The 24,949-nt window shown below is 41.4% G+C and overlaps 1 protein-coding gene and 1 long non-coding RNA gene across 2 annotated transcripts in view; one reads left to right on the forward strand and one right to left on the reverse strand.

The window, feature by feature from the left end:
- Positions 1–12,642: 12,642 nt before the first annotated feature.
- LOC109293778 lies at positions 12,643–17,508 on the reverse strand. Its single transcript, XR_002096396.1, has 2 exons — positions 17,205–17,508; positions 12,643–14,020 (listed from the first exon to the last, which is right to left on the reverse strand). It is a non-coding gene; the product is annotated as an uncharacterized LOC109293778 (long non-coding RNA).
- Positions 17,509–19,401: 1,893 nt separating this feature from the next.
- PRDM2 (PR/SET domain 2) overlaps positions 19,402–24,949 on the forward strand; it is a 92,554-nt gene continuing 87,006 nt past the window's right edge. Inside the window, exon 1 of the mRNA XM_019511876.1 lies at positions 19,402–19,495. The gene's annotated coding sequence lies outside the window, so the exon portion shown is untranslated. The remainder of the gene's footprint in view (positions 19,496–24,949) is intronic.

The raw sequence follows: 24,949 nt of genomic DNA on the forward strand, positions 1-24,949 counted from the left end.
TGGGGGGGGGGGGGGGGGGGGAGGTCCTTTTGGTAGCATGCAAGCTGCAAAGGTGGCCTCTGCACTCCTGATGTATACATAAGTTCAAATCTCTAATAGTGGAGTGGCTCCCAAAGGGAAGGTTGTAGTGGTAGAAAGTTGTTGTAACTTTACCTCCTCTAGAGCCATTTCTGTTTGGGAGGAAGGTGAGGACAAGTCATAATATCAACCCTCCTCTTAAGAGAGAGAGAGAGTTGTGCTGATAGCAGTAAAGTTTTGTATAGAGGTTTTACCGCCTCCCCCCCACTTTTTTTTATATTTTTCTTTTGCAGAATCAGAGTTCTTGCATGTTGCAAAGAGCTGGGATTCCTGCCCACGGGGTGGACTGAACCCATTTCTCCCAGGCCACCAAACAGCTGTCCGGCAAAAACTTTAAGACGCTGCCAATTTGCCATGGATGTGAACCATCACTGTAGAAGTGAACAAATCTATAACACAATTACCCCCCTGCCCCCACTGTACCACCCAATCCCTACTTTCCAAATTTATTGATGCAGGAATTTTGGTTCTTGGGAAATTAGTCATCAATGCCTTACTTGAATGAGGAAATGGCTCCATTTCCTGCTATCAGCAGTTGTGTCTCTCTCCAACAGTACCTTTTTTTTTTCAATGCTTTTTAGATATTTTTCACATTCCTGCCTCACAGCATATTTGAGGCATTGTATCATGCGGGAAACAGAGGTGAAGCTGGCAATTCAGTTAGTTATACTCCTGGGAAGGGGGGAAAAGATGGAAGTATCAGCTCCCCTTGTTTCTGGTCTGCTGTTTAGTAAAAAGACTGTCTGAAGAGAGGAATGCGAAAGGGCTCGTCAGGCTAAAAATGAACTTTGGGAATAAACACAACAGCTTAGATGAATTTATTGTGTGAAGGAATATGCTGTCTTCCATCTGTCCCAACATTCCCATGCATCCCAGTAGGGACTTGCAGGCTGAATAAGCAACAGTAGATGGGTCTTTGTGGAGAATCGTTTTCCATGTTACCCAATATGCATCTTTTTACTGTTCTTAAGCCTGCACAAGCTACTCTACGTGCAGTTATGGCAAAAGGTACTATTGGCTTGTCCATTAGTGGATACTGATGCATAAGACCCCAGGATGAGGCTCTCTAGAGTGCCTTAATCCTTTCTGTGCAGCACATTGCTATTCTCTGAGAGTTGTTAAGGGTAATGGATAAATCAAAGTATTCTTCTTCATCCAGAAGGCTGAGCCTTTATGAGCTGTCTTTGTGTGTGCTAAACAGCTGCACAGACAGTGGGTTTAGGGCTGGGCTACAGTTACCAGACCATCTCGTCCAAGGGGAACTTTGGATTAGCAGTTTCCCCATGTGTACAAAGCAAAGGGCTTGAGGGAGGAATGGGACTTAGAGTGGATTTAACCAGTTTGAGTTTTGATAACCCTGAAGAGTGATAGAAGACAAGATACCTTCTTTGGGAACAGGGCAGTGGCATACTTGATTTACTTGAATGCATTTTTAAAAACAAAGATATTTCTTCTGAAATGTCCTGCATCCTAAACACTTATCTCTTATATGCACTACAGATGTGTCTCTATTTGATGTTTTATTTTTTTCTTTAAACTGAGCCCAGAATTTTTTGGCTCATCTTCAGTTCCAGGGCATCCTATATTCAAAGGAATGCAGTATCAGAAGAGAGAAGTACTGGAACACCCTGCCACTGTGAATAGAGATCTGAAAATGAACTAATTTTAAGAATGGACTTAGTAAATTTATGAAAAACATGATGAGATACGATTTTGTTCACTAGCAACCGATGGGAATCAATGACACGAAGTCCCATTAGTTCTATATTCCTAGAAGTCCAGTGGTGTCCTAGCTGAAGTTTCTGCCAAAAAAAAGATTTAGCAACAAAATAAATATATGCAACCTTAAGTTCAAGAAAGGGTTTGCATATACTTTGTTAATAAATAATTAAGACTCTGAAAATATCCAACTCTGCATCACCCATTTCTGCCATTTCTGATCCACAAAGTGATTAATTGAAAAGGGCCCAAAAATATGTTGCTGGTTGGCACAGGAGAAACAATGCCATACCAATACAGGAGTTTGGAAGTAACAACAGTGATGAGAATCAAAGATCATCTTCTTCATAAACCATCCGGTTCAGATGAGAGGAGAGTTTTCATTAACTACAGTTCTCTCACAAGTATACCACGCTTACCCACATATCTGAGTAGGCCTGACAGCCACATCTACTTAGTGTAGTGACTATGGTTGGCCCTGGGCAAGAGTGGCAACATAGAGGACACCATAATAACATAGAGAACACCATTGTGCCCTAAAAAAAACTTGCAAAACCTTGTAAATCTTTTTAGGACAAAGTCAATATGCCATAATGCAGATTTCCTCAGGACTATGCAAAAAACCCTGTATCAGTCCCCATAACCACTGCAATGTCATCTCAACAGGCCTCAACACTTGTTTGATAGCAGCTTGACAACTACTGTTGGAAAGTCACCGATATCAGCATACAACCCCCACATTTCACTTCACCAAGGAAAGACAGTATTCTCTGCTGCTCCAAGTTGTTCATCTTTAATTCTTCTCTTAGGTTTTGGCTGGATTAACGAAAGGTTGAAGTTGGCAAATACTTCTAATTCCTTAGGATAGGTGCAGGTTACATTGATTTAGCCTAATGTAGAACATGGATGGACAAATCAATTAAACCAAGTTAAAATGAGTGGGACTTTGGGAGGGACTTATTGTGCCTTAGTTGACCTGCAGTAATTGTTTCCTGTACCCATTGCTATCCTACAGTAAAGCTGAAATGGGACAGCCTTTTTCTTAAATGAAAGAGGACTTAGGGTGTTTATTAGGGCTATGTGAAACGACACCATTACATTTCGCCTTGAGTTCTGAGGTTTCAAGGGAACAGCGTTTCATATCAAATTTCATTTACATTTGAAACAGCTGTTCCATTTTGATTCGTCAAAACAGCGAGGCTGTTTCAACTCTGTTTCGAGGTTTCAATTGGCCAGGGATGGGAAGTCAGCCCACCTGGGCTGACGCTCTGGTCCCGGCCTGATCTTGCATGGGGATGGGAAGTCAGCCCAGCTGAACTGACTTCCCATCCCTAGCGCTATGGTCGAAACGTTTTGACTTTTGAAACGTTTTGACTAGCCTTGTTTTGTTTCAAGACTGTTTTGAAGCCCTTTGTTTCATTTCAATTTTGCTGCTTCAACCTCGAAATGAGTCAAAACAGAGTCGAAACAAAACGGCCGGAGAAATTTCGCTCAGCCCTAGCATTTATACATATGCTCTGGGAGGCGTGGGGGGATGGAGTTGGGGGTGTGTGGAGGTGCGCTTTAATTAGAGTGGCTCTGAGAGTTGCTCTAATTAAAGCATCTGGATTGTCACATGTATCAGCACCCTAAAACTGAAAAATGGCCGTGGGGGCGCTTTAAATAAAGCTTGTTGAACAGAGGCTATTTTTCAGCATGGAAACACTGATACAGGTGACGCTGGAATCTGCTGAAGCACGGTAATTACAGCATGTTGGAGAAGCCTCAATGTACATGTATAAGTGCCCTTCGTTATTACAGCTTCCACTTACCACAAGAAAGTGAATACATGAAACGGTTACCCCAGAGCAGCTGGCACACAGTAAATCCAGACCCCTCTCCACCCCTTTTACCTTAGTATCAGTTTGTTCATCTGCTCATACTCCGTGACAAACCCTTATTGCTTAATGGAACATATGGGTTATTGAAAATAAGAAAAAACAGCATTTACCCTCTTGCAATTCTGCAACACTTTATTTTGCAAATGAAGGTCTGCTGGATTTAGTGTAGACAGCTGCACAAGACTGTCCAAAGTGAACCAGAGTGGGAGTCACCCAAGGGAAACTATCCTTGGCATTAGGACATGGCTGTCTGTAGGACCTAACACACTGATGTGATCATGAAAACATTCATTGCTGTTAACCATGCTGCATGGGGAAATGAAAAATGCCGTCTGTTCATTTGAACTGAGAAGCACTGGGTTTTGGAAATGTTTAACCTTCCTGTGTTAAAGTTAGCCTTATTCAATATTGCTTTTAAGATGGGAGTCTTCTAGTGGATTGTTTAACAATTAATAAAATAAGTTACCTTCCCAATGAGTATATTTGAGAGACCAAGTGGAAACCAACAACAAAATGGGAGACAGAGAGAGAGCAGATAATGTGTTGTCAAAGGACCAGTATATGTAAAGTGTTTTGTATGCCTGCAACTAAGAGCCACAAGGATACTTTGAACAGCAACAAACAGAAACACTTCTGCAAAATATTAGAAGGGAAGAATTCCCTCTTGCAAACTAATACTACAGATTTTCATTGTAATAGTATGCTCAGTAAATTGTATCCTAGCACCAGCTAGTGGCAAGAATTAATGGAGACATCTGTATTTAAAAGGAAAACAGGGAATATCTTTGTCTTAGGAAAACTTGGTATCTTGTATATTCGGTTGCCCTGCCTTTCTAATGTATATATAGTATTTCCAATAAAACCAAAACTTCAGAGTGATCTCACAGGCCATGTTTACATAAGAATGGTTTTAAATCACAGTTCCCTGTGGGCGCAGTCCATCTTGAAGCAACGCTGGGAGAAACCACAGCATGCAAAGTTTTACCATTCACTGTGGTTTTAACCTTCTCATGCTTGTCACTGCCCCACAAGGTTATTTAGTTAGCTCACAATAAAGGCAGATTTAAAAACGTTTTCCCTTCCTTTGAGAGGAGATCCTGACAATGGGCAACACGATCAACTGGCAAGCACCAATTCAGTTTCAGCTTATATAATTACCAATCATCATAAATAATTAACCCACTTGAGGGGTTCACAGTATCTGCTTCCACTTCCCAGATGATCAGTTCTGGGTAAGCCTAAATCCTGAGATAGTGCAGATCTGGTCTTAGCGGAAAAAGGTGATGCTGCCCTTTTTGGCAGCTGATGGTTTAACGTAGCTTTTCATCCTGGTAGGGCAACAGATTGTCATGTAAGAGCATGCCCACACTATGCTGGATAGTGCGCTGCAGTGCAAATGCACTTCCACATACAAATACTGCATGCAGAAGATGTAGCCACTCAACATACCCAGTGCCAATCTCACAAGTATCCCCAAGGCAGAGTGGCAATGGGTATGCACCAAGAAGTGGCTACACTTTTCTTTTTGGTATGAGTTGTATATGCAGCAGGGGCACGGTTTTATGGTGGAGTTCCCTAGCACCTTCTAACATGGTTAGATGTGCCACAAAGTTGAAGGACACTGAACTGATACCAATACTAATTTTGGGGACAATATTTATCATTGGGTATTTGTATTATGATAACACCTACAGGCCATGCTGGAGATTAAAGCCCTGTTGTATTCATATTTGTACAAATTACCAGTCCCTGCCCCTAAAGAATTTACAATCTAAATATACTCCTTGGCTGAATATTCCCACTTGGCTTAATAGCAGCAGAATATAGGAAAATACAATATTGTCAATAGGGGGCAGGGGAGGGGACGGTGTGCATCGTCTCATTCTGTAGTCTTTTCTTTACAATTCGAAGTTGCCAATAGTATCTAGAACAGCACACTCTGTCTCTGGGGAGGGTTAGCGCCTCCAAGATCCTATGTTTTCCTGCTTGACTGGGTGAAAGTCCAGCTCTGCATAACATTTAAAAGCTACTCCCAGCTTTAATTTTTTTAGCTATTAAACCTTCCCACAATTGGGTGTGCCATATGTTGCATCACCACCCACATGCTCCTGAGCTCCCAGGCCCACATAGACCTTCAGCACAAAAGGGCAGTGAAAAAAACTTCTGCCCATTTGCAAAAACAGGGCAAACCTTCTGTAGCTGATTGCTCAGCATCAGCGCTTCTCTCAGTGTGGACCAGGTCTTAGCATTCACCACACCTAGTGCAGCTGCAGGTCCAGAGGGCACCATGCTAGAATGACTGGTGAGCTGTTTGCGTTTTTTTTTGTTGGGGTTTTTTGTTTTTAAAAGAAATGTGCATGCCTCTGGGCCAGTGTCCAAGATGCTGCAATGGGTAAAGGTCCTTGACGTCGTGAAGCAGGGAAAAATAGCTGCCAGCCTGAGGACCTGCTGACTAGTATAGTTAATTATGTTCATGGAAGAGATGTTACTCTGGAGAGAGAGGTCCTTCTTGGAGGACTGCTTATAGAAATGCAACTGAGAGACAGGGTATGACAAAGCACCCATGATCAGGCAGTTGTCCTAATTATCCACCAAACTTACTATAACACAGGCTCAAAGCAACAGTTGCATTAGCGGATGTCTGCAGTTTTTAAAAAATGGTTTGGCAGACAATCTTTTCCTAGAAGCACTGAAAATAATGCATGGCAAAATAAACACTCCACCTACCTATGGACAGGTAGGCTCAACAACTGCAAGTTCTACATCTATTTAGCAGAACAGATCAGTAGACAATCTACTGGACATCAGGTTCCTCTAGGTCTCGCCCTGGCATTATAACTCTCTAATATTTATTATAATGATACCAACCTGATTGCAGGAATTTGGATACACGCCTACTCTCATTCTCACCATCCACGTGAGTACTTCCATCTAAGCAGAACACATCCTTATAGAAGATCTGAAAATGTCAAGACTATTACAGCTTATGTGATTCCAACCAGTTTGTCTGAAACAGCTCACTCCTTCTGTGGGACTTAATTGAAGAACAAGGGCTTCCAAAATAATGTCAGTAAATCTGGATCACATACAACTACTACTAAATAAATATCACTGCCAGAAGAAGTTGAGAATCTAAATCTGCAAAGTGGCTGGAACCAGCTGGGGAGGAGGAGCTCATACCATTTGTAGGAAAGCTACCTTGGACCGCATCTCATTAACAGTACAAGTCTGGGCAGATAGCACACATACAGAAGTAGCTGATGTGTGATTGAATGCTGCTGGGAGAATCAAGACAGGAAGGTTAACATCACTTGTGACACTGTGATTCCAGTCCCCAAACACAGCTGACCACCATCCCTCAAAAGGGAAGCTTAGACAACACAAAAATAAGACTGTGCTGTAATAAACCCAGACTCTGCTACCTAAAATCTCCAAAACTTCCCAAAGTGCCACCTTAATTCCAGGTACACTTATTGGTTGGTAGGTAGTAATACTCTCAGAATCTGCCTGATCACAAGATCAATGTCAATAGTTGTGGGAAAACAGTGGGATCAAGAATAACACTCGATCATTAATTCATCTTGCCACATAAGGTACAATTTATAGTGATCTGTATCAGAAATGCATATGGGCATGGCAGCTACACAAGGCAAGTAAGAACTCCCTTTGCAGTTACATAAGAGAAGATATCCACACATGTACTGTATCGTCTAGAGATGCACTTAAGATTCTTCTCCAGAGGAACAGCTTTGATTTATTCAGTGTTCATGGAAACCACAGAGCAGCTGACAAACTTCCATGTCAACCTTCAGTGCTGCAGTCCAAAAATTGCCATACAAAAGAACAAGAAATGTGTATTTGTTGTAAGAAAGCAGTTGTTTGGGTTCCCAAAGAATCAGGGGATGGCAGTAGGAGTCACTGAAGTGGTTCAGGATTCACAACCGCTCCTCTTAACAGAGTCCATGTTACACAATGTTCAAACTGGAAGTTACCAGTCTAAATAGTTCAGAAAATTCTTTAGCCTCAGGCTGTATATATGGCCTGCTTTTCAGACACCATATTTCTCATTGCTGATGAGGCTAAAGAATATAGTCCTACTTTGACAAATAAATGGCCCATTCCCTTGCCAAGCAAATACTTAATTTACATATTTTCCCCATAAAACTGCTAGCACTAGCCATAACACCACTCAGCCTACACAGTCCTGGTTTACTAAAATAACCTAGAGTGACACAGAAAAATTTGATAACGCAGAACTTGTTCCAATTAGCAAGACAAAAAGACATTTACACTTATCAGTGTAACTTTGGTCAAGTAATTTTCAAGGCTACTTCAGACTGTCCAGCTTAAAGATGCCTTCCTAGTAATCCATTTCATTTATAACTTTTTTTTTTATTATTAACAACTGTTCATACTAAGGTGCTGTATCAAGGACAGTCCCAAAAGCATGGCTAGATTACCATATAAAATTCACCTTTTTAGTAACCCTATCATTTTCCTACACTTTTACAGAGTCATCGTAATTGCTGGCTTGGGGTGTTTTTTTTTGCGGGGGGGAGGAATTGTTAACTAATTTGTATCTCTGTTTGCATTGAATGAGATGTGTCAGCCTGGAACTGGATCCAAGTTTACTGTTAAATCCCAGGATCATTTTGCGCTGTGGACATTGAACACAACCAGCTCTTTACTTGTAGGACAATGAACAGAACCTGACAATGAACTTTTATGTTCATAAGCAAACATATTCAGATTTATTCTAGTGCTTTACATCTTCTGCCATGGAGGCACTACTACGTTTCAGTGATCTGATAAAAGAGGTTCAGAAATCTAAACCCAAAAGGGAAGGTTAATCTACTGATGATCAATTGGAATTGATCCACATCAAAGTGCATAATTCAAGTTACTATGGGGTACAGGAGATGAGAAATGACAGATCCTGTTAGGTTTGCTTTCTCTCTCAAACAAAACTAGAATGGTTTTGAAGTGGAAAAATGCTAACAGTTTAGTTTAAACAAATAAATCTATCAGTGTCGCTTTTGTGCTTAAAAGACTGTGTTACCATTTCCTGCAATTGTATCACAAGCCATAAGCTATCTGGTGTTTTCCTTAAGGCCTAAGCTCCCAAAGTCAGAGGATTATATGAGAATCTCAGCTTTCATTTAAATTTAAAAACAAACAAATCCCACCCCCCTCCACAAACAACAACTTTCTATCTTTCTAGGCTGGCTTTTGCTTTCTGTCTCCAGAAAACAAACTAAAATAACCCTACATCTATTGTTTTTAAAAGTTCATGGCTTTTTAAACCAAAACTCACAATGTTTGGGCACTTGCAGCTTTGAAATGCTGTAATGCTGAAGCAAAAAGAACACGAAGCATATCCCCGTGCATATGACTTGCCTGATTAAAATACCTACAACTTTAATCAAGTAAAGGTTTGAATGCATGTCAGACTATCTAAACTAAATATAGTGGAAATTAGAGTGTGTGTCTGCTGCATTGCCACCAGATGGTGCATATTCTCATTACAAAGATGAGCGGAGACATTTCTTTCATGGGAGTAGCCAGATGCATAAAAAAACCACTCGGATCCTAGTGGAAGCAAACAAGTAGCTACCTCAAGAAAGCAGACCGATGGAGTCAAACATAGGCTGGATTGTCCTGGATGGTGCAGAGCATGGTCATATGTGGCATCAGAGCTGAAATACTCTATGACAGTAGTTCTCAACTGTTTTAGACCCATTACCCTTCTTAGACTCGAGGCACCCCTTGGTAGACTCAAGGGCCATGTCCAGATGTGTGTGCACATTTGTTTCCCTGGGGACAATTAACGGTGTTGCACCTTGTGCCACCGCTAGTTGTCCATGGGGAATGCCTATGACATATGCACTTTGGCTCATGGCAAGTAACCCCAGGTACGGTAGGAGAGGCTGGAGCCAGCACTGGACTGCACCCAGCAACCTTACCTGGCATCCGGGGGGCATCCTGGGACTGCAGCCATGCCACTCCTGCCGTGTAAAGCCTGGCTGGCAGTGGAGCATGGCTCCAGCAGGCTAGGCTCCAGCTTTGGGCGGCACATGCTGCCGCCGAGTGTGCCACTCCGCTTTTTTCCCCCACAGGTTTTTTTGACCCCTGGATATCCAGGAGTCAAAAAACCCCTCCATGTTGCTCCCTTGCAGCCGGAAAGCAACTGAACAAGCAGTATGTGGCACCGCAGATGTGTCTGCGCTCACCTGAATGTGGCCTTTTGGAAAATGCCAGCTCTAAGTTTCCATTAATTTTTTTACTACCAAAAAATAGAGCTATTTTTCTGTTGCAAAGAATTCAGAAAGGCTAGAGCAGGTCAAAATGTTTTTAACTCCATGGATTCCTAATCAAACTATCTGGGCTTATCTTGTGAATCACATTTGCACACCTAACTAAGTTAACATTGTGTGCCACAACACGCTATATAATTTATAACAATGTTAAACAGTTTCAAGTCCTGAGAATTATTAAGAATAGAATCTTTGGTGAATCCTGAAATATGCAAGAGTGGGTAATAAGCTATAATGCTGCAGAAAAAAAAGACTTTGAACAGGCTCTGCTGCATTCAGTAGCTGTATGGCAAGATCTCTTCTGCAAACCTTTCTGCTTTGAGTTTCAAGATCAAAGTTAGCAAGGATTCAAAAAGGTTGACCTGTCAGGTGCCTCTTATTTTTCAACTTCATGAAGCAACCCTGCTAGAAACCTAGCCAGCTCATTGAGTGCCTGCTGGGGGAGTGGAGAGAGAGGGGAGGATTGGGAGGGGATAGATGGACAGACAGATATGGGTATGGTTTGGGGGGGGGGAAAGGGGTTGCTGCCACTGCTGCAATGTCATCAGCTCCACTGTGGCTGGGCTCCCTGCCAGCCTGTGCCTGATTTATTCCCCCACCCCATGCATACATATTGGGCTTAGAGCTGCAGGGGTCCCTGGGGGGAAGGGGGAGAAGGGGGCATGACTCCACTTCCTCACTTGGGCACTGCCCCAGCCAGCACATATGGCCAGGCAGGGGCAGTGCAGGGCTGCCACTGGCATGGCCAAGACTCATGACCCCAACACCCCCTCACAGTCAGCTCCTGGGGTGGGTGCTCCTCTCCCCCTGCCCTAGTTACACTGTCCCTGTCAAGTCTTGCACATTCAGCATGAGAGAATCACTCAGGTTCTAGACAAAACTGAAGCCAAAAAATAAATCTCCTTCTCTTCTGGCAAGTTTCCCACACACACAAGGAAGGATTTTGCAAAATGTACTGACAAGACACATATCACTCATTTAAAATGAGCAGAGTCCCAATAATGGATGCAGGAATTGTGCTTCACTTGTATATATATTTTTTAAGCTGCTCATACTAAGCAAAGATTTCAAGTCAGTAAAAGCCCCCGGCTGGTTATTTTATACACATCAATTTAATATCAAATAGTAAAGAGGTATGCTTTCTTGTCTTCCGTAAATAAACCCACCATATCACTTCTGAATTATAAACGCCTATGTTCACAGCAAGAGCTCTGTTATTGCAATGTCAATACCTTTGTTATTGCAGTTACGAAGTGAACCTCAATTTCTTCCAGAGAGAAATGCAACTTCTGAATGGAGACACTTTCTCTTCCATATTGGAAACTGCAATGGCTTTGAAATTAAACTGTCCATGCTTCACCCTCCTTTCAAATGCTAATTTGACTTGAAATCAAAAACAGGAATTTGAGTCTCATTAAACTACAGCCCATGCCACACCCCATTGTCCAACACTCCCTCCTCCCCACTCCTCCGGCGTGTGATGTTTCTTTCTTTGCAAGGTAAACACGGACTCAAGCATTATTAGTAACAATAACTAGTGTGAAAAGCATTAGCTATAGATGATTGACACTATGGCTGCCAGGAAGATGTATAGCTGCCCCCACGTCGTGTATTTTATACAATCTTGATATGCTGATTTAAAAATCAAACATTATTTTAAATGTCAGCAGGTCATTCCCATGTCTCCTCTCTCATTTTATAAACATACTTATTATTTACTGCAGGGCAGCCCATTGGCCACACGCAGCCCACATGGGGGTTTTTTACAGCCCCCAAGGCTCCCACCTGGCCACTGTTCCTTTGATGCTCTGGCTGCAGCAACAGCTGAAGACTCCAGGCTCCCCCTCCCTCTGCTGCCACCCACGGAGCTGGGGAGAGGACGGAGGTCCCAAACATCTGGCACTGAAGGGGGCTTATCCACTTGTGGCATGGCTCTATATCACAACAGGAGGGCGTGCCTTGCGGCCCATCCCTGATTTACAGGGCAACAAAGGAAAAAACATACACACATAGATACATACATACACATATATATGATGTTAAAAAAAATCAAAGAAATATCAAGGGATAGTTGACTTATTAAAGAAAGATTAGATTAGTTTTCTGTCTACCTTAGGAACGCTTTTTGAAAAGTTGCACCCGCTAGGTAATTGTTGCTGTGCAAATTTGTCAAAATGTACATAAGCCTAAATGTAGATAGGTAGGTTAAAAGACTAACTGGAGGACACAAGAGATTTTTGTTTGTGTTTGAAGGACGTGAACAGTGAGAACAGAATGGTTTTGGATCCAGTGAGCTGTAAACAGAAGCAGTAAAATAAAACAAGGAAAAAGTACATTTAGGCTGAAATCTTTTGGGATAGTGAGGATGCTACTGTTATCCTTTTCTCATGGAGAATAACAAAGTGCCTCTGACTGCAGAACTACAAATAAATACAAATACACAATGGTTTGTTGGTCTATTCCCAATTATTTCTGAAAAAGTTCATCACCAGAGTAGGCAAGTGCTGAAGAAATAATAGTGTTTAAAAGTACACATATTTTTAAAAACAGAAGTGATGAGTTCAGGTCACTGTAGTTAGTGAGGGTGCATTATTTCTTCTGTGAGTACTGAGATGACCAATAGGAATTGATTGGGGGGGGATCCAGAAGCCTAAAGGGATCACAAATTTTGCTAAATCTTCAAACAAAATTAATGTTACCCACTCTTTATCGCTTTTCCACCAATCATTCATTTCTTGCTGTTTAAAAGCTTCAGGCATTAAAACAGGGCTGAATAAGATTATCATATGATCTAAGTTGCAAATTGCAGATAGCAACCAAAGTAAAGAAATCAAAACCAGCCTTGAAGCAAAGCATGTGTGTAGAAACATGTTGATGAAATATTACATGCAACAAATACAGATATACAAATGTAGTAGTTTTGAAGAAAATGCTTCTATTTTTCTTATTCAACACTGAATGCGGATACTGGATTTCCATGATACGTAAAACTGAAACACCTTTTTTCAGCACTTGTTACTTGATTTACGCCATTCTATTCTAAATATATTCTCACCAGCCTCATCACCATAATATCTGAGAGCCTTCCTGTGCAGCAATATGACTAACATCTAGATGTGTTTGTTCTCTCACCCTCTCCCCAGGGATGTAAGTGTATTCAGTGGATTGGTTTGTTTTGGATTTATATATGTGCATTCATGTGTACACAGACAGAGTGTTATAAATTTACATTAAAGGAGGCAAAGTCAAAGAGATACACCTTGGATTTAGAGCAGAAGGTGAGGAGGTTTTAATAGTTCTTAGTTCTTGTGAGAGTTTATTCTGCAATTCTGAACTGGCCCCTGAAAAAACTGTGTTCTGGTTACATCACATTTTCCATACCAACTATGATTTGTCTTACAGCTTCTCACATCATTTCCTATACGAATATCAGTTTGGTTAACCCCCCATTTCCATCCTGTGGGAGAAACCCAAACAGGGAAACATATTCAAAGACAGCATGCCAGAAGGGCTCTTCTTTTTTTGGGGGGGGGGGAAGGGAAAGGAAAAGGAATGTTCTTTTTTGGTATAAAATTAAGAGGAAGTTAAACAGTTTCCTTATGTTACTTCGGTGAGAACGGTCAAAGATCCCACTTGGATGGGTCCACCTTGATCTTGGACCTGAATCAGGAGCACCACCCCTGCTCTCTGAATGCTCAAATGTGAGCAAATGGACTGAGGGGAGTCAAAGCCCTGACTTCAGCCACTACATTAGCATTTTCACTGGCAGCATTAGCTAATTGTTTGCAAGAATTTACTCCTCTCCAAGCACCAAAGCCAGGGAAGGTAGATACATCGGAAACTGGGGCATAATTCAGTCCTAAAGTCAAAGAGTAGCCTGCCTGAAACCTCAGACCGAGCCACAAATGATAAAATAATGCAGCATCAGTGATGTCCCACATGATCCAGTCTGTAACATGAAGAGTCTAGTAGTAAGAGTTGCCCCTCTGGAACTGTACTAAGACCCTTGTCCACAGATGACCATTCAGTCTGAAAGGAAATTAACACCTTTTTCAGTTGTTTCTTATCACTTATGTTAAGACCACCTTCTCTAAGACATTCAAAGTCTATTATATTGTAACTTGCAATTGTCAATGTAAATACCACTGAGCCCAAAACAGAAGCTAAATCCTGGATCTACTGATCCTGGGGTTGTGCATAATGTGAATCAAACCACAAAACCCTGGACATGAATACAGTGGAATCTTTGGCTTTTTGAAATGTGAATTTAAGTTTAGTTACTATAAAGCTACAAACTGCATCATTAACTACTTTGAAAACATGCTCTCCTGCCCACTCTGTTGATACAGTTTATAATCTACACTGACAAAAAGCAGGTTGTTTCAGTGAAGTACTTCTGACAAAGTTGAAATGATTTTGTGTGATTCTTTTTTTTTTTTTAAGAAACGTCTGCATGATCTTTAAGAGGGAATAGCATCATGCCATTAGTTTCGGTTTCCTTCTCTTTCTCTGACTCTGCTTCCGCTCCTGTTTTTTAACCTTTCTGCTGTTTTACTACTCCCCTCCCCCTTGTTCTCTTATTTTGATAAGAAACCTTCAATACAATACTTTTTACTGCATCACAGAAGCCTTTTCCAACAGGTAATGGTGATCTCAGTCACTTTAAAAAGAAGATTTTAGTTTAAAAGTGGTATCTCCTATGCGTTCTCTTTCTCTGTGAAAAGTCTCTGGGGAACTTTTCAAATTAACAATTGAAAACATCAGGCTTAGAAAAGACTATGTTCCCACTTGTAAGAGAGAACAGAATGACTGGAGACAGATAGCATAATGCCACAACAATGGTGCATCCATTGTCAAGCAGACCACACAATACTGCAAACCTCTTGGTAATGCTTAATTGAAAGAGGAAGACTATTCCATTCATCCCATTGTTAATATGTTAACAGTGTTAATTATCTAAATAGTTGATGGACTGACAACTTCAAATTAAGAGTTTATACTGAAACATCATTTTCCTTTTTCTCTTGGTTTAAAATGAACGGGTAAATCCTATCAAGGACAATTGCAGTCTTAGGCGAGATAGTAAGGATACCTGGTACTTTACAGCTTCAAAGTATTTTACATACATGAACTAATCAAACTTAAAACCCCCCCAACAACCTAGAAGACAGTATTTTGGAGGTAGATAAGATGGTAGCAAGGTAAGTAAAACTGAACCAAATTGAGAATTATAGCTTTAAGTCCCACTTCCATACTTTTGTCTTGCTCTAGTTATTTATACCCATTTTCTAGTCAACTATCTATTATCAGTTAACAATCTACAAATTTTGGAGCAAACCACTTACTAATTATCTATTTTTGTATCTTAAATCAGTTTAAGAAATACTGTTTCGTGTAAAAATTAATATTTTAAAAAGCTTCAATTTTGGTTATAACACAGCTCTCTCTTTCTGTCTCTCTCCTTCTCTGCCCCCCTCCCTTTCTCTCCTGCTGTTCTAGGAAAATTCTTGAAAATGTGAGACTGACTTCTGTTGAGAACAATAGAAGGGAAAAATCATTTTTTTTTCTTAATGTTGCTGATACTGCTTCAAATGAGGCTCTGAAGAAACCTCATCCTGTTTAACTTAACAATACTGTCCTAAGTACCAACATAAAATTAAAGAAAAAGTAGCACAGGAGAAAGATGTTAAAGTGACTTGGAAATAAGCAATGTTCATGCGCATACTTGTATCTAAACAAAATCTTGTACAATTTTCCAAACTATGGAAAAGTAAGAATAGGCCTAAACAGATAGGAACAATTTAGGTTTTAAATATCACATAATGTTTAGTGGCATTGCAAATCCACAGAGAATTGCACAACAACGTGAGTCAAACACAAGTATAATATCAATTTTCAGTTGCAAAAGATAACAGATTAAAAGTCCCTGATAAGTACAAAAGTCCTAAGCAAGAAAGTAACAAAGACTTAACCCCAACTACAAAATTCCACTGTTTTTCTACTCTACATACTAAATCTAGAAAAGAATTAAGAAAATATTTATATTTCATAGTTTCATAGTTTCTAGGGTCGGAAGGGACCTAAGCAGATCATCTAGTCCGACCCCCTGCCATGGCAGGAAGAGCACTGGGGTCAAATGACTGCAGTAAGGTGGTCATCCAACCTCCGATTTATCTTGCCCTTTTAAAAAAGTCACTTTCCCCAAACTCTAGCTCACCTGCTTTTACTACCAATCTCCCAAACTTTACCTTTCAGGTTAACTCTACTCCCCAGGATGACCTTTGGTCAAATATGCACCAATCAGCTGCATACTTTTTTTTTTTAAATCAGATCTCTACAGGCAGGCTTGTGCCCTAAAATTGTGGAGTTTGTCCAAAACATTTTGTTCTTCCCAAAGCAAGCGAGTGATTGAATGTGGATCCTTGGGTATTAGAAATATAAAAGGAAGAGGAAAAAGGGGTTTAAAACTTTGTGAAAAATGAGGTCTATAATTATTTTGTATTTACTATTATAAATTATGCATGCTACTTTATAGCCGAATAAAAGAACCAGTTCCTTATCCCAATGTGTTTATAATCTAAATTAACTAGTAGAACAGAAAATCTGAGACAGAATGAGAAGTGAAAATAAGTAGGGGATTCTGCTGTAGTAGACTTAAAAAACATAAATGAAAAGCCATATGGGTACTGTAATAAGAAAAAAGAACATACTTTGCTTAATAACTATTTTTAGTTTAACCAACCTTACAGCTAAGTTAACTTGTGTTTGGGAATTTGTGCTTTAACTGATAGAACCTATTCCCTCCCTTTCCTCTTTATTTTCATTCCCTGGTAACATACCAAGTCTCTAGCTCCTTATCAAATCTGATACATGGTTTGTGTCAAAAGAGTTGAATTGGTAGAACTAAATGGAACTAGTTATACCAGTGAACATACTTAATATAGTGTATTTATATTGGTTTGCTTCAGGTTTAAATTAATTGTTATTATAGTAAGATAAAATAGATTAGGCATGTTCATAATGAAGACTGGCCACCAATGTGGCTGGATGGATTTTCATTATGCTGGTGGAACCTTTTTTTAATGTAGTCTTGATCATCTCCGATGAGGAAAAGAGCTTCTCAACCTTTTTAGACAATTGGAAAGAAACAACTATAACAATAGCTTACATTTACACAGAGAGGTTTTTTTACTGAAGAGTTTAACAGACTGACTTTATAACTTCACTGAAATTCATCCACTTCTGGTTAAAAGATAGGCAGGGATCTGGCATACATACAGCAGTGAAAGAAAAATGTTGGCATTGGCACGCACACTGGCACAACCTGCTAGTTTTATGACAAGAAGACAGACTTAGACACAGTGAGGTCCAACAGATCTCTCTCATAACAGAAGAGCTATCCCTTTTAGTAGTTTTGAAACCCCAGCAGAAAGGTACTTTAGTGTCTGTAATGTATGCCAGGGTTTTTAAGAATTTCTGAGGGTTCAGTGTACAACCCACATGGAAATACGGTTGATCTGTTTTGGAAGGAAAGGAAGTCTCATTAGACCTTCTGGGATTTGAACTCCAGAGACTAGCTCAGTGGTTCTCAACCTTTTCAGACTTAAGACAACCCTCAGAAAATACCAGCACCTAGCTTTCACTTGCTTCCTGACTACAGAAAAATAATAGAGCAATTTTGTTGCAAATAAGTTGGAAGCGCACAACAAATATGTTTTTTGACATCATGGCTTCCTATTTGAAATCCCGGGGGTTATCATACAAATCATGCGTAGGTATAAAAATACCTAACGGTGCTAATGCAACACCCATAGCAGGATCTCAAGGCATGCCAGGGTGTTGCACCAGCTTGGTTGAGAAACACTTGACTAAATTTTGGTCATGCATCATTACAGGAGCTGACACAGGATAGTCAGGAATCTGTTGATATTGAACATACATTTTATACCTGTCCATCTGCCTATTGATTCTTTATAGGCTTTGAATTTACCAGATACCCAGCTGCTGGAAGCAACTACAAATATGCAAGGTTTTGGGAGCCTACCAGGGAGGACCGGTGGAGCTGCCTTGGTGAGTACAGTCTAGCAAGTCTGCCCTTTAGTTTCTAGAAAATGTATTGGGATTTCTATCAGAGCGCTATTTCTGTATCCAACCCTCCTCAGGACTCTTTCTTTCATGCCTGCCTCTGGCTAGTAGGTGTTAGCGAAACAGAGAGAAATAGACAAAGGGTTTTTAAACCCGAAAGCTTGCCAAAAATGTTTTCCTCCCAACTATTTAAGCTGGTCTAAAAAGGTATCAGATTCACCCACCGAACCTTGTCTGCCTTAGAGAAATATGAAACTCTACCGTCTTCTGTAGAAGGCAGTGTATGATTTCCGCCTCCTTCCTCCCCCCAGCAAGATTTCCTCGCTGCTATGATGATGGATGGGATTGTTTCTGCTTCTTCCCTTCCTTCAGAGATAATTAGCGACTGGGAGAGGAAAAGTAGTCTCTGGTACACTCCTTCCCAAACTGGGTGTTTTGGAGCCTCCCTCTCGCGTATCAATAGCTCCACTGCCTGTTTCCGCGATGCATCCTCTTGACGAATGGGAACAGCAGCGCGGAATAAACGAGATTCGTGACTGTTTCGCGGTGGTCCTTTGGGTCAGCCACGAATTGAACCGTTTCACCGGCAAAAACATCACGCAACGTGGGAGCCGCCTCGGCTTCTGACTCCGAATATCTTGACATCTGGAAGGTGATCTTTGCCACGGCAACCATTCGAAATCAAAGGGGCTGTTTTAAAGAAGGTAATATTTGGCACGCATGCACAAAAAAAAAAAAAGAAGAGATTGTTCAGGTTGTTTATTTTTGCTAATATTTGGCTAAATAAGTAAATCATTGTTTAGGGGAAACCCCAACGAGTGATTTTTTTGGTTTTTTTCCCCCAGGACGGTTCACAGATAATTACGCGGCATGCAAAGCTGAGGGGAAATAAATATAAATGAGCTTGCTGATTTGTTTCTAAACATCCCCAATCTTCTGTGTGGTTTAATTTAAGGATCCTTCCCCCCCCTCCCTTATGAAGGACCTTTCTAAGAGAAATGCGACAGCCCACCAGTTTTCCCAGGACGGGCTCGTTTACAACAGAGAAACTTGGATTGAAAGTTAAAAAAAACAAAGAAAAACACCCCAAAAACATTTTAATCCCGAGCCATGATCTTGCCCCAGGGCGGAGGCTGCCCGCTGTCTCCTGAGGGGCCTGCTCACCGCTGCAGGCAGCCAGGACACGTGCGAGGTGTGTGAACGGGTCCAGCCCCGTGGGACGTAGCGGTGAAGACAGGTCGCGTGGGACCAAAACAGCGTGTTGTACCTGACGGGAAGCGCGGGGGTGGCGTCACCCCCCCTCCCGCCCGCGACGTCAGTTCCGGGGCCGGAGACAAAATGGCGGCCGGATGGTGCCGGAGCCGGGGGTAGCGCTGGGCCACTTAGAGCCGGGCCGGGCCGCGGGGGCAGGCGGTGCAGGTAGGAGCCGGGTCCGGGCCCGGGCCTGGACAGCGCTGCGGCGCGGGGACGGGGACGGGCTATGCCGGGGTGGGGACGGACACACGCACGCACAGGCAGAGACACGCGCGTGGACACGGATTGACAGACACCTGCACACGCCCACAGCCGAGACGCACAGCGCAGCCCGGCCCCCCGCGGGGGCACCCGCAGCAAAGGCAGACACGCGCGGCCTGGCCCCCGGCGGTGACACCTGGGTCCCCCCACCCCTCCCCGCACACAGACACCTGCACGCCCACGGCAAAAACAGACGCGCACCCCCCTGCCTCCTCCAAAGATAGACACACACACACGCCTTCCCCACAGGGACACCTGTACACGGACACCTGCACACGCCATGTAGACGCCCTCCTGCAGAGACACTGACAACAGACAGATGCACACACGCCTGCCTCCTGCAGAGACGCACGCTTACACAAAGACACACAGCCTTCCCCACACTGACACCGCTACAAAGACACCTGCACATGCCCATGTAGACACCCCCCCCCGCCCGACACTGACAACAAAGACAGACATGCATGCCTCTGGCAGAGACACCCTCACACACACACACAGAGACACGTGCATGCACCCCCTGCCCCCAAACAGGCACCTGCACACCCACAGCAAAGACACGCACGCACCCCTGCCTCCCACATAGACACCGGCACACACCTACACAAAGACACGGACACCTTCCCTACAGACACCCACACAGAGAGATACCTGCAGACATCCCCCTACTCCTTCCATAGATACTTATACACAGACACTTGCACATGCCCACACAGACACCTCCCTTGTCCCCCCTCCACACACACCCCCACAACAAAGATATACACGCCACCTCCTGCAGAGACACCTGTGCCCTCCCAACACACAGGCATGCACACTGCACCCCCTGCACACCTCCCACTGTCGGCCAGCTCCTGCCTCTTGCTAGTGGGTTTAAAAGAGATGGTGAGGTAGGGCTCCCCCCTCACCCCACCCCACCCTCCAGTGCAGAAAGAGGAGAGGGGGAATCGGTTGGGCAAAGGGCACTGTGTCCACTGAGATGTCTCCCGAGCTTCCTCTTGGAAGTAGTTTCTCAGAGGCCTGCATGTGTGTGTGTGGAGATATTGAAGATGCACAAGGCTCAGGATAAATTGCACAGATGTAGTGAGTCTCCTGCTCTGGTTTAGACTTGTCAGTGAAAGACCTTTTGCATCCAAGCATCTTATGACACTGAGCTCGCTGTCTATTGAAATGGGTCACAGCTGATCTTTGAAGCTCATCTAAAAGCACCCAGTTGAGCTTTTCATTGGGTCTGGAGAAAAATCACTCCAGCACTTTCAGAATCAGGCTCTTTACCTCATTGCTCATGTTCTCTTTGAAGCCACAGAGCTCTGGCATGTACATACTGTGGTTTATTAGTGAGAGAAATGGTTTCTTAGGGAAACAACATGCTTAGGGCTGTGTAGATCAAAACCAGCAAATTTAAACACAGCTTCTAACTTACTTTAAAAGCAATTGCGGGATATACAGTATTGGTGCAATGGTCCTTTGTGCAAAAAAACTATCTAATGAGGACATGGGGCTTTCTACACTAAAGTTTTCAAATGGTCTTCAGCTGTAGAAACTACAGCAAGAGTTTTATTTTGAAATGAGGCAAGGAATTTTTGGGGTAATATTTCTTACTGGACTAACTGCATACTTGGGGCACAGTTAGACAGGCTTTTGAACTCAGCATTTTTTTTCAATGACTTGTTGCGACTTGCAGTACTCTGAGAGAGAGTGCCTTGCATGTGAAAGCAGTTAGTCCAATAAAAGATATTGCGCAAAAAAATCCTTGCCTTTCACACAATCCTGGGTCATCATGACTTCAACATCACTCTAACGTTACCATTTTGAGAGGACAAAGAACATGTCAAGCTCTTTGCATCTAGTGTAGACTGAAAAAAGCTGCCTTAGTCACAGCCACTTCTTGAGCATCCTGTGAAAGAGCTAGCATAACCTCCATATTTGGTATTTAAATAATTAAGGGCATGCACACCAATTAGTGAGTTTAATTACATCTCTCATACTGTTTCAGTTCATGTCTTCCACACGACCAGTATTTTCCTATTCTTCCTTTATAAATTTCTTTATAAATATCCTATTCTCAACCAGTTATACTCTATCTCACTAGCTCGATTAAAAAGGATGGACATGTGGAACAGGGTGTTGACATAATGAAATCACTATAGCATGTCTGAGCCTCCTGACGTCCTGCTAGGACTATGCACACCGTTTTTTAGATTTCGGTATTCTAACCTGTCAAGACTTCTGGTACAACTCCAATAATGCCAACCAATGTAGACTAGCTTCCAGTATTTTAATTCCTTTATTATCTAGACCTTGTCAATTAGGCTAAGATAATACAGTGGTTAAAACAGTGGCAACGGGTCAACGTTCACACTTCCATGTTGTTATTGCAAGTGGAGTTGCACCCCTGATAGCAACAGTGAGTAATTTTAAGAAACAAAATGCCTATCAGACTTGCATGCACTGAACTGTACATGTGACCAGAAGAACCCTGTGGTGCCCTTGCATGACAGCACTGGCCCATCTGCCTGAAGCCTGTCCTCGGGGATCTCCGAGAATGAAAGGAATAGGGCAACAAGCTCTCTGTCCTGGCAAATGTAGCAGACACGTGGCCAAAATTTCACGCTCAGTAGTATTGTAGGCAGCTTCCAAATGTGAAACTGTCAGTGTAAATGTTTCCGTCACACAATTTCCTGATGGATGTATTAGTAGGCAGACCAGGCTTTAGGTTTCCAGGACAAGGATTATGCATATACGGGTACCAAAGTTGGGCAGATACTGACAACAGGCTTTTCCCAGCATGGCAGAGGAAGGAAAGTGTGCTGCATATGTTCACCTGTGTTTAGTTGAAGGTTGCAGGTTTTCAGGGGTTGGACTGCACATACTCTGTTCTCTCCTTTCCAGGAGTAGGAACTGTTCAGATAGAAGGATCAGTCTTTGTTTTAAAAACTTGTGGTGTTTTCACTATAAAAAAGCAGGTAACAAGCGTCTTGACTCTGCTTGTGTAGATTCTGTGCGTTGCCTGAGTAGATCTTTGCTGCACAGTTCCCTGTGTTTTGTCTTTCTGCATAAGTCTGTGCCTAAAAGTGTAAGGGAAAAATATAGCAGTAAAGGAAAGTGAATCTAAGTTTTGCTTAGTAAGTGCTGTAGCTATTAAGATTTGAAATGGTTGATGAATGGCTTAAGTTCAGGTCTTCACTGCAGAGATCATTGTGTTTTAGTGGTGTATCCAAGTAGCTGTTGAAGCACATAGGATCCTTTGGCCTGAGAAGGGATACGACGTGAATGTAAAATGTTAAGCATTTTTGTTGCTTAGATGTTGCCTACTGCAGGTAAAAATGTCCAGAGTGCCTATTGAATCTGACAGGTGTGATAAGATCCTTTTATTAGGGGTCTATAAATTCAGCTGGAAAATATACATGTTGGGAGACCTTGTATATCAGCTTAATCTTTTCTTTAAATTAATCTTCCTTCTGCTCTTTTTAGTTAGGGCAGTCATATTTATTGCTGTCAGATGTGGAATTTTGACTTGCTTGTCCATTATGCCTTTTTTTGTTCATTTTCCCACAAGGTTTATTGTAATGCCCAGTCAACTTTTAAATCCTGCTCATCAGCATATATGAGCTACTTTTATGTATATGAAAGTTCTGCCTTTTTCATGACCATTCAAAAAACTGAGTCCACATTATTGTGATGTTTTTATATCAACAATATTATAGGGCAACTCTATATGTAATAATGTCTTGGAAAGAAAACCAGTTTCAGCATAATGTTCTTAACTGGGTGCTTCCATTTCAGCCTGCATCAGTTTTTTTAAGAATGCTTTGAAGTTCACCTAGTCTTGATGCATATCAAGAGACTCTTAAAGGACTGCTGCATATTTCATGGTGTATTTGCTAGCTGGTTAAAGAGCAGACCTAAACTTGAACTCAAATATTTAAAAAACATAGCTTTAGCATTTTGTGGTTTTGAAGTCATGTTTTTAGTTTAAAACTGTTCTCTCCTCTGTTAACATATAAAAAGCCCAACCAAAAAAAAAAAGGGAGAAAGGTAGTTTTTAAAGGAAAGATACCATACATAAAGTATGGCGTTATGACATTGACCATACATAAAGTAAGATCAACTTAAGATGAGGAAAAATGCTTCCTTTTAGCTTTCAGTTAAATTTAGATACTCCCTGCAACAACGATAGCTAACTTAAATTACACTTCCCTCAGAAACTAAACCATGTTCTTGTTGAGGTGAATGATTGAAACAAAAAGCAAAGCAGTCTGTCTACTATTTATTTTTCCTTTGGGTTTTTTGTTGTTGTAATATGGAGGACATGTTATTTGGTTGCTAGGACCCCAGACTTCTCTTTCTCTCTTACTACTAACTTTTTCATGCAATCATGAGCAAATGACTAACTTTCCTGTGCCTGAGTTTAGCTGTTTAGAAGGTCATAATGCTTATAGCTCACAATGATGTTGTAAGATTTAATGGCTCATTATAAAACAATTTGGGGTTCTCTAATGAAAGACACAAGATAAGCACAAAATATTAATATTATATCTGAGTGTACCCAGATAAGTGATGATGTCTTTACAGTTTTATTTCTGTCTATTGTAATCTAGTATTGCAAGGTATGAAATGTAAAGTTATTTGTGTTATGCCTTGGAGGTGCTGAGGAAGGATGGATGGGCAGCTTTAACTTATATTTACCTTGTTTGGGTTATGACCAAGTTATAGTTTTAATGCAGTCTGAAGTGTGTAATTAGGCTATTTACCATCCCAGAGTCTTGCTTATGTAGCTGTACTTTATCCCCTTCCCCCTGACTATTCTAGTAGTTATTCTTACAATGGGAAGAAGTTAGTAGTTCTTGAAAAATTGTGGCTGGAAGCAGAGGAGTGGGGGTTACGTTGGAGAGTGATTAGAATGGCTATATGTTAAAATGATGCAAGTACAAGCAGTTTACTTCATTATTGAGTATGCTGGTGATAATCAAAAGCTTTTTTTTTATACCAGTCATTAATGATGGAATAGTATTTACATATTTTTCCCAGACTGTCATGCTCTGACTTACTTTTGCATCCTATCTTCACTTTGCTTTTATCTTAGCCCTCTTGCATAACAGACTTTCTTTGTAATTAAGCTGCCTGGAACTATTTTAATTATTTCTATTTTAAAAAAAAGTGTAAAAAGAAACTCTTTCAGAATTTAACATCAAGTAAAAGATTTCTGCAAGCCTCATTTAATCTAATTTGCTCATACTTATTATGTACTTTAAATATCTTGGTGTTTAATTGCAAGAATAACACTGGAAATATAGCCATCTTTTATCATAGTGAAAATTATTTCATGTGTTAGAATTAAAAAAAAAAAAAAAAGCT

The sequence above is a fragment of the Gavialis gangeticus genome, unplaced genomic scaffold (genome assembly GCF_001723915.1).
Source record: "Gavialis gangeticus isolate Ggan-Ray unplaced genomic scaffold, GavGan_comp1, whole genome shotgun sequence".
Classification (NCBI taxonomy): domain Eukaryota; kingdom Metazoa; phylum Chordata; order Crocodylia; family Gavialidae; genus Gavialis; species Gavialis gangeticus.